The sequence below is a fragment of the Cicer arietinum genome, chromosome 5 (genome assembly GCF_000331145.2).
Source record: "Cicer arietinum cultivar CDC Frontier isolate Library 1 chromosome 5, Cicar.CDCFrontier_v2.0, whole genome shotgun sequence".
NCBI classification, from domain to species: domain Eukaryota; kingdom Viridiplantae; phylum Streptophyta; class Magnoliopsida; order Fabales; family Fabaceae; genus Cicer; species Cicer arietinum.
The window spans coordinates 9,814,811-9,825,316 of record NC_021164.2 but is presented as its reverse complement, the minus strand read 5'-3'; positions in this window follow the sequence as shown (position 1 = coordinate 9,825,316).

The window sequence follows — 10,506 nt, the reverse complement described above, 5'->3', positions numbered from 1 at the left end:
TGGACTCGAGCTCAGCCAAATGCTGAACAAGCTCAGCCAAATGCGGAACAAGCTGAGCCAGTTGAAGCCCATTATGATGTTTTAACTAAGTTGCTGGAATTCATGGAGAATCAAGCTGCTCATAATGCAAGAGTAAAAGCATCTCTAAGGACTCTCCAAGCATCGCTCAATTCAGTTGCTCAGGATGTGACTGTAATACAAGAACACTTAGGCCTTAAGTTGTCATTTGAAGATATTGTAGATATAGGTCGTCAAGCAACAAAAGATCAAAACCCAACCAACTTAGATAGCACTGAACCTCATGGAGAGGAGACACTTGTTGAGGCTAATACATCAGTCTCTACCTCTCCCGCTGGTAATAATGAAGAACAGCCCTAGATTAGTTGACTAGGATTTTGGTTTCTTTATTGTTTTGTAATGTTCTAGTATTGTATTGAAATGTTCTATTATAACTTTGTCATATTCTCTTCTGTTTATATCTTTTTGCTTTAAATGACAAAGGGGGAGAGTTTACTGCATTTAACTTGTTTACTGCATCATATGCATTGTTGCTCTGATACGAAGTACTGCATTATAACTTGTGTTGCTCTGATACCAAGTTCTATAAAGTTTTGAATTGCTCTGATACCAACTACTAAAATGCTAAATAGCTCTGATAATGTAGTTTGTAAGAGTTAGCTCTAATTGTGATAGCTATGATACTGTATGTTGTAAATAGCTATGTATGCTAACCTGTGTGAAATAGATCTGATACTGCACTGCAAAATTGATAAAATCTTGTGTAGCAATATATCTCTGATACTGCACTGCTAATTTGATAAATTTTGTGTTGCTGCTCTGAAACTGATTTGGTACTCTGATATTAATTATGTTGATTGGTTTTAACAAGCTCTGATTATTCTATGACTAGTAATGTTAAAGCCTTGTTAAAGGAATCATGAACTCCAAAATTAAGGGGGAGCTTTTTAAATAACAGTAACTATATTTTTTTTAGGTTTTGAAATGTTAAACTCAAGTTAAAATTGTATGTTTGTCATTTAATCAAAAATGGGGAGATTGTTAGACATAAGTCATCTTGATCATGATTTTGACATAATTAACAAACATACATTTCTCATATATTTTTTAACAAATAGAGGCCATAATTTCCTACATTCTTCTCCTAAATATATAACAATGTTTCTCATTTCGGGTCAGATTTCAAATACTAGCCATCGTCTAGTCTGAAAATACCGATTTTCGTCCATTTTTGTCGAGGGGTACGAAAACTGCCCTAAAAGTCCAAATGAAATCGAGGACAGTGAGACCCTCATCACATTCTTCATCTAAATTTATATATGTGTATCGGGTTCCGCGTCACATTTAAAACACTAACCATCGTTTTGTTCGAAAATACAGATTTCAGGTTCCGTGACATATTTAAAACACTAACCATCGTTTTGTTCGAAAATACGAATTTCGGCCCCTTTTAGTCGTGTGGCACGAAAATCGCCGGAAAAGACTAGAGGATATCGATGATCAGGACACCCTTATAGCATTCTTGTCCAAAATTTATAACTGTTTTTCGGGCTCCGTGCCAGATTTTAAACACTAGCCATCGTCTGGTACGAAATTACGATTTTCGGTCCATTTTAGTTAGGTGGTATGAAAATCGCCCGAAAAGTCCAAATGAAATCGAAGACCGGAAGACCTTTATAGCATTCTTCTCCAAAATTTATTACTGTGTTTCGAGTTCCGCGCCAAATTTCAAACACTAATCGTCGTTTTGTTTGAAAATACGAATTTTAGTCCATTTAAGTCGGGTGGTACGAAAATCGCTCGAAAGGTCCTAATGAAATCTATGACCGAGAGACCTTTATAGCATTCTTCTTCGAAATTTTTATCTGTGTTTCGTGTTCCGCATTAGATTTCAAACGCTAGCCATCGTTTTGTTCAAAAATAAGAATTTCGATCCAGTTTAGTCGGGTGGCACGAAAATCGCGCGAAAAGTCCAAATGAAATCTAGGACCAGGAGACCCTTATATCATTCTTCGCGAAAATTTATAATTGTGTTTCAGGTTTCGCGTCAGATTTCAAACACTAGCCATAGTCTTTTTCGAAAATACGAATTTCGGTCTTTTTTTGTCGATGGTACGAAAATCGCCTGAAAAGTCCAGATGAAATTGATGACCGTGAAACCCTAGTAGCATTCTTCTCCAAAATTTATAATTGTGCTTCGGGTTCTGCGTCATATTTCAAACACTAGCCATCGTTTGGTCCGAAAATACGGATTTCGGTCCAGTTCTGTCGAACGGTACAAAAATCCCCATAAAAGTCCAGAAGAAATCGAAGATCAGGAGACCCTTACAACGTTCTTCTCCTAAATTTATAACATTGTTTCAAATTCCGCATCAGATCTCAAACACTATTCATCATCTGGTCCGAATAATAGATTTCGGTCCATTTTTTTCGAGGGTTAAGAAAATCGCCCAAAAAGTCCGGATGAAATCGAGGACTTGGAGACGCTGATAGGATTCTTCTTCTAAATTTATAACTGTGTTTTGGGTTCCGCGTCAGATTTCAAAAACTAGGCATCGTACTGTTCCAACATACGGATTTCGATCCATTTTAGTCAGGTAGTACGAAAACCGCACGAAAAGTCCAGATGAAATCGAGGACCAAGAGACCCTTATAGCATTCTTCTTCTAAATTTATAACTGTATATCAGGTTCCATGTCAAATTTCAAACGCTATCCATCGTCTTGTTCGAAAATACTGATTTCGGTCCATTTTAGTCGGATGGTACGAAAGTCGCCCGAAAAGTCAAGAAGAAATCTAGGACTAATAGACCCTTATAGAATTCTTCTCCAAAATTTATATATGTGTTTCGAGTTTCGCACTAGATTTCAAACACTAGCCAAAGTCTGATATGAAAATACATATTTTAGTTGATTTCGGTCGAGGTATACGAAAATCGCCCGAAAAGTCCAGATGAAATCGAGGACCAAGAGACCCTTATAACATTCTTCTCCAACATTTATAACTGTGATTCAGGTTTCACGCCAGATTTCAAACACTAGCCATCGTCTGGTTTGAAAATACGAAAAAAAGGACCAAAATCTATATTTTCAATCAAAACAACGACTAGTGTTGGAAATCTAACGCGGAACCCGAAAGACAGTTATAAATTTTGGAGAAGAATGCTATAAGGGTCTCCCGGTCTTCGATTTCATCAAGACTTTTCGGGCGATTTTCATACCACCCGACTAAAATGGACTGAAATCCGTATTTTTGAATAAGACGATGGCTAATGTTTGAATTCTGACGCAGAACCCGAAGCACATTTATAAAAATATGCCAAAATATGTATTTTCGGACTAGACGATAGCTAGTGTTTGAATTTTGACGGGCAACCCGAACCATAGTTATAAATTTGGCGAAGAATGATATAAGGGTCTCCCAATCCTCGATTTCACCTGGACTTTTTGATCGATTTTCGTACCAACCTACTAAAATGGAACGAAATTCGTATTTTCGAACAAAACGATTGTTAGTGTTTGAAATCTTGCACGCAACATGAAACACAGTTATAAATTTTGAAGAAGAATGTTATAATGGTCTCCCGGTCCTCGTTTTCATCTAGACTTTTCGAGCGATTTTTGTATCACCTGACAAAAATTGACCAAAATCCGTATTTTCTTACAAGATGATGGCTAATGTTTGAAATCTGATGCAGAACCCGAAACACATTTATAAATTTTGGAGAAGAATGCTATAAGGGTATCCTAGTCCTCGATTTCATCTGGTCTTTTCGGGCTATTTTTGTACCACCTGACAAAAATAGACAGAAAATCGTATTTTTGGACCACACAATGACTAGTGTTTGAAATCTAGCGCGGAACCCGAAACAAAGTTATAAATTCTGGAGAAGAATGCTATAATGGTCTCACGGTCGTCGATTCCATCGGGACATTTCAGGTGATTTTCGTACCACCTGACAAAAATGAACCGAAATCGAGTGGTACGAAAATCCCCGATTTCAACTAGACTTTTCAAGCAATTTTAGTACCACCCGACAAAAATGGCACAAAATTCGTATTTTTAGACCAAATGATGGCTAATGTTCAAAATATGACCCGAAACACAATTATAAATTTAGGAGAAGAATGCTTGGTAATTATTACATTATTTGACAACTCTATTTTATTAAATGTTATTATTATATTCGTTTTATAGTTTTACTACATAACAAAGATAATAATAACATATAATAAAATAGAGTTGTCAAGTAAAGTCATAATTACATATTAATTTTACAACTCAATTTTGTTATATGTTATTATTATTTTATTTATTTAGTACAACTACAAAACGAAGATAATAATATAAATTGTCATATAAATATGTAATTATTACTTTATTTGACAACTCTATTTTATTATATGATACTATTATCTTCGTCAATAGTTGTACTTTATAACGAAGATAATAGAAACATATAATAAAATATAGTTATCTAATCAAGTAATAATAGCATATTTATTTGACAACTCTATTTTGTTATATATTGTTATTATCTTTGTTTTATAGTTTTAGTTCATATCCAGGACGATAATAACATATATAAAATAGAGTTTTCAAATAAATATGTAATTATTTGTTTATTTGACAACTCATTTTTGTTCTATGTTATTATTATCACCGTTTTATAGTTCTACGTCATAATTAAGAAAATAATAACATATAATAAAATAGAGTTGTCAAACAAATAAGTTATAACTAAGTAAATAATAATATATAACAAAATAGAGTTGTCAAATAAAGTAATAATTACATTTTTATTTGACAACTCAATTTTCTTATATGTTTTTATTATTTTTGTTTTATAATTGTACTAAATAACGAAAATAATAATAACATATAACAAAATCGAGTTGTAAATTAAATTCAAAACGAAGATAATAATAATACAATAAAATAGTGTGGTCAAATAAATATTTAAGTATTTTATTTTTGACAACTTTATTTTATTTAATGTTATTATTATCTTCGTTTTTTGATTTTATTTCATTACAAAGATAATAGTAACATATAATAAATTAGAGTTGTCAAATAAAGTAATAAGTACATATTTATTTGATAAACTCAATTTTATTATATGTTATTATTATTTTCGTTATATAGTTGTACTTCATAACGAAGACAAATTAACATATAATAAAATAGAGTTGTCAAATAAAGTAATAAGTACATATTTATTTGATAAACTCAATTTTATTATATGTTATTATTATTTTCGTTATATAGTTGTACTTCATAACGAAGACAAATTAACATATAATAAAATAGAGTTGTCAAATAAAGTAATAAGTACATATTTATTTGATAAACTCAATTTTATTATATGTTATTATTATTTTCGTTATATAGTTGTACTTCATAACGAAGACAAATTAACATATAATAAAATAGATTTGTCAAATAAATTAATTTTGACATATTTATTTGACAACTCAATTTTGTTATATGTTATTATTATTTTTGTTATTAAGTACAACTACAAAACGAAGATAATAATAACATTATTAATGAAGATTAGAATAACATATAATAAAATATTATTTTCAAATAAAGTTATTATTACATCTTTATTTGACAACTATATTTCATTATATGTTATTATTATGATCGTTTTGTAGTAATATTTTGCAATGAAGATAACCCTATATACTATAACCCGAACCTCAAACCCAAAACCTTAAACCTTAAATCCTAAACTTTAACTCTAAACACTAAACCCAAAATCCTGAACCTTAATCCCTAAACGTGATTACTTATACCCTAAACACCCAAACACACTGAACCCTAATAAAATAAAGATGTAATTATTAAGTAATAACATATTTATTTGACAAAGATGTAATTATAAAGTAATACTATAAAATGAAGATAATAATAACATAAATTAAATTAGAGTTTTCAAATAAAGTAATAATTACATATTTATTTGACAACTCTATTTTATTATATGTTACGGATTTTAGTCCATTTTTGTCGGGTGGTACAAAAATCACCCAAAAAGTCCAGATGAAAATGAGCAGCGGGAGAGACTTTTAGCACGCTTCTCCTAAATTTATAATTGTGTTTTGGGTTAGATTTCAAACACTAGCCATCGTCTGGTCAGAAAATACAAATTTTAGTCCATTTTTGTCGGGAGATACCAAAATCGCCCGAAAAGTCTAGATGAAATAGAGGACCATAAGACCCTTATAGCATTCTTTTCCTAAATTTATAACTCTATTACAGTTTCTATGTTAGATTTCAAACACTAACCATCGTTTGGTCTGAAGCTACAGACTTTGGTCCATTTTTGTTGGGTGGTACAAAAATTGCCAGAAATGTCCAGATGAAATCGAGGACGGGGAGCTTTAAAACTGTTTTTCAGGCTCTGCGCCCAATTATAAACACTAGCCATGGTCTAGTCCGAAAATATGAATTTCTGTCCATTTTTGTCGGGAGACCCTAATAGCATTCTTCTCCAAAATTTATAATTATGTTTCGGGTTCCGCATCAAAATTCAAACACTAACCATCGTCTGATCCGAAAATATAGATTTTAGTCCATTTTTGTCGAGCGGTACGAAAATCGCACCAAAAGTGCACATAAAATCGAGGACCGAGAGACCCTTAAAGCATTCTTCTCAAAAATTTATTACTGTGTTTCAGGTTATGGGTCAAATTTCAAACACTAGCCATAGTCTTGTTCAAAAATACGAAATTTGATTCATTTTAGTCGGGTGGTACGAAAATCACCCGAAAATACCAGATAAAATCGATGACCGGGAGACCCTTACAACATTTTTCTCCTAAAAATATAACAGTGTTTCAGATTCCGAGTCAGATTTTCAAACACTAGCCATCGTCTGGTCCGAAAATATAGATTTTGGTCTATTTTTGTCAAGGGGTACGAAAATCATCCGAAAAGTGTAGATGAAATCGACGACCGAGAGACCCTTATAGCATTCTTCTTCTAAATTTATAACTGTATTTCGTGTTCCATGTCTGATTTCAAACATTAGCCATCGTCAGGTCCGAAAATATAGATTTTGGTCTATTTTGTCAAGGGGTACGAATATCGTCCGAAAAGTCTACATGAAATCGACGACCGAGAGACCCTTATAGCATTCTTCTTCTAAATTTATAATTGTATTTCGTGTTCCATGTCCGATTTCAAACACTAGCCATCGTCTGGTCCGAAAATATAGATTTTGGTTTATTTTTGCCAAGGGGTACGAAAATCATCCGAAAAGTCTAGATGAAATCGACGACCGAGAGACCCTTATAGCATTTGTATTATAAACTTATAATTGTATTTCGTGTTCCATGTCCGATTTCAAACACTAACCATCGTCTGGTCCGAAAATACGGATTTCAATCCATTTTAGTCTAGCGGTATGAAAATCGCCAAAAATTTTAACTATGTTTCAGCTTCCGCGTCAAATTTCAAACACTAGCCCTCATCTGGTCTAGAAATACGGATTTCAGTCAATTTTAGTCGGGTGGTACGAAAATCGCCCGAAAAGTCCAGATGAAATCGAGGACCGAGAGAAACTTATAACATTCTTGCTCTAAATTTATAACTGTGTTTCAGGTTCCGCTTCAGATTTCAAACACTAGCCACAGTCCTTTTCGAAAATACGGATTTCAGTCCTTTTTTGTTGATGGTACGAAAATCGCCTGAAAAGTCTAGATGAAATCGATGATCGGGAAACCCTTATAGCATTCTTCTCCAAGATTTATAATTGTGCTTCGGGTTCCTCATCATATTTCAAACACTAGCCATCGTTTGGTCCGAGAGACCCTTATAGCATTGTTCTTCTAAATTTATAATTGTGTTTCGGGTTTCACGTTAGATTTAAAACACTAACCATCGTCTTGTTCGAAAATACAGATTTCGGTCCATTTTAGTTGGGTGGTACGAAAGTCTCCCGAAAAGTGCAGATGAAATCAAGGACCGGGAGACCCTTATAGCATTCTTCTCCAAAATTTATAACTGTGTTTTGAGTTTCGCGCTAGATTTCAAACACTAGCCCAAGTTAGGTCCGAAAATACATATTTTAGTCCTTTTTTATCGAAGGGTACGAAAATCGCCGGAAAAGTCCAGATGAAATTTAGTACCGAGAGACCCTTATAGCATTCTTCTCCAAAATTTATAACTGTGTTTTGGGTTTTGCGCCAGATTTAAAACACTAGCCCAAGTATGGTCCGAAAATACATATTTTAGTCCCTTTTTGTCGAGGTGTACGAAAATCGCCCAAAAAGTCCAGATGAAATTGAGGACCAAGAGACCCTTATAGCATTTTTCTCCTAAATTGATAACTGTGTTCCGAGTTCCGCTGCGGATTTCAAACACTAGCCTTGGTTTTGTTCAAAAATACGAATTTCGGTCTATTTCAGTAAGGTGGTATGAAAATCACCCGAAAATACCAGATAAAATCGAGGACTAGGAGACCCTTATAGCATTCTTCTCCTAAATATATAACAATGATTTGGATTCTGAGTCATATTTCAAACACTAGCCATCGTCTTGTCCGAAAATATAGATTTTGGTCCATTTTTGTCGAGGGTTACGAAAATCGCCTGAAAAGTCCTCATGAAATCGACGACCGAGATACTGTTATATCATTCTCCTTCTAAATTTTTTATTGTATTTCGGGTTCCATGTCAAATTTCAAACACTAGCCATCGTCTAGTCCAAAAATAAAGATTTCAATCCATTTTAGTCTGGTGGTATGAAAATCGTCCGAAAAGTCAAGATGAAATCGAGGACCATGAGACCCTTACAGCATTCTTCTCCAAAATTTATAACTGAGTTTCAGGTTCCGCATCAAATTACAAACACTAGCCCTCGTCTGTTCTGGAAATACTGATTTCAGTCCATTTTTGTCAGGTGGTATGAATGTCGCCCGAAAAGTCTAGATGAAATCGAGGACTGGGAAACCCTTATGGCATTTTTATACAAAATTTATAACTATGTATCGGGTTGTAAGTCATGAGCTTCCCTGATCATGTTTTTGATTTAATTCCCAAACATACAATACATATGAAGTATTTGGAGGAATCAACCAAATTTGGAGGATTTAATTCCCTGATCATGTTTTTTTGATTTAATTCCCAAACAGACACTATACACTTGGAACAAAAGCTTGGAACTCAAGGAATCAACCAAATTTGGAGGATATGCTTGAGAAAGATGCAAATATGTACAGTGTGATTAGTTGTCATATTAGTTATTTTAGTAGACTAATCACTATAGTTTCATACTTAAGTATTTGCCAAAGAAAGTAAATCAATCCACTAATAAGTCAATTGATGAATCAATTGGGGAATCGATTGTCTGACTCAGAACAAGAGTTTTTACTACGTAAATCGATTGGGAAATCGATTACTTAAAGTATTTTAATGAGATCTGAGTTATGGGCTTAATCCAATCAATTGGACAATCGATTGGGACATCAATTGAGTAATCGATTTTGTGAGTCACAGAACCAACCACTTACTGAATCAATCGATTGGCAAATCGACTGTGAAAAAGCTTTTCATCAGGAATAAGTTCTGTGATCAACCAAATCAATTGAACAATCAATTGAATTATGTTTTTTAAACTACAAGTTTTGTGGCAATCGATTGAAGTTAATCATTTATCAGAAACACATTGAATAAATCATTGGCACATTGATTTTGACCAAATAGCTGAGGTTCTGTAACAAGCACAATCAATTGACGAATCGATTGAAGCTAAATGTTTAAGTTACAGGAAGAATTCAGCTCATTGCCAAATCGATTAGGACTATGAATATACATCGACTGAGCAATCGATTGTTTTGTTCTCGTTGTTTGAACAAAACACCTATAATCGATTACTCAATCGATTCTGATATAATCATAGTATCAGTTTCTGATTTATGTATTAAAACAATCGATTGGCAAATCGATTCATGCTTATATTTTCAAGATTCAAGAAAAATAAGACACGCGAAAATCGATTGGGCAATCGATTAGGCTGGTTTTAGACTTTTATAAAATCGATTGAGCAATCGATTGTCCTGATGTTTTTCTGAATATATATATATGCTGATTCAATCACATTACAAAACAATTGTTACACATTTTCTAACAACCAATACACTACACTTGAAATAATTAATTTCATCACACAAAATACTCATTTGGCAAATCATTTTGTGTGAAATTCATATTGTGATTGAGTCATCATTATTTGTCCGGTTTTATTCTTTTTTGTAAAAACAATCTGTAAAGAAAGTTCTGGAAATCCAGTAGTGTAAACTGATGACTATCTTTGTTGGTGCGTGTGTTCAGCAAGAAGAAGTCTCATCTTGATCTCGTGAGAGTTTGGCGAGTAACTCCAGGGATAAGGTGGCATAGTAGTAGAAGCGAGTGAGTTGGATAGATAGGCCATGTGTGAGCTGGACAACCTCTAAAACGTACTCAAGTCAATTCTATTGGA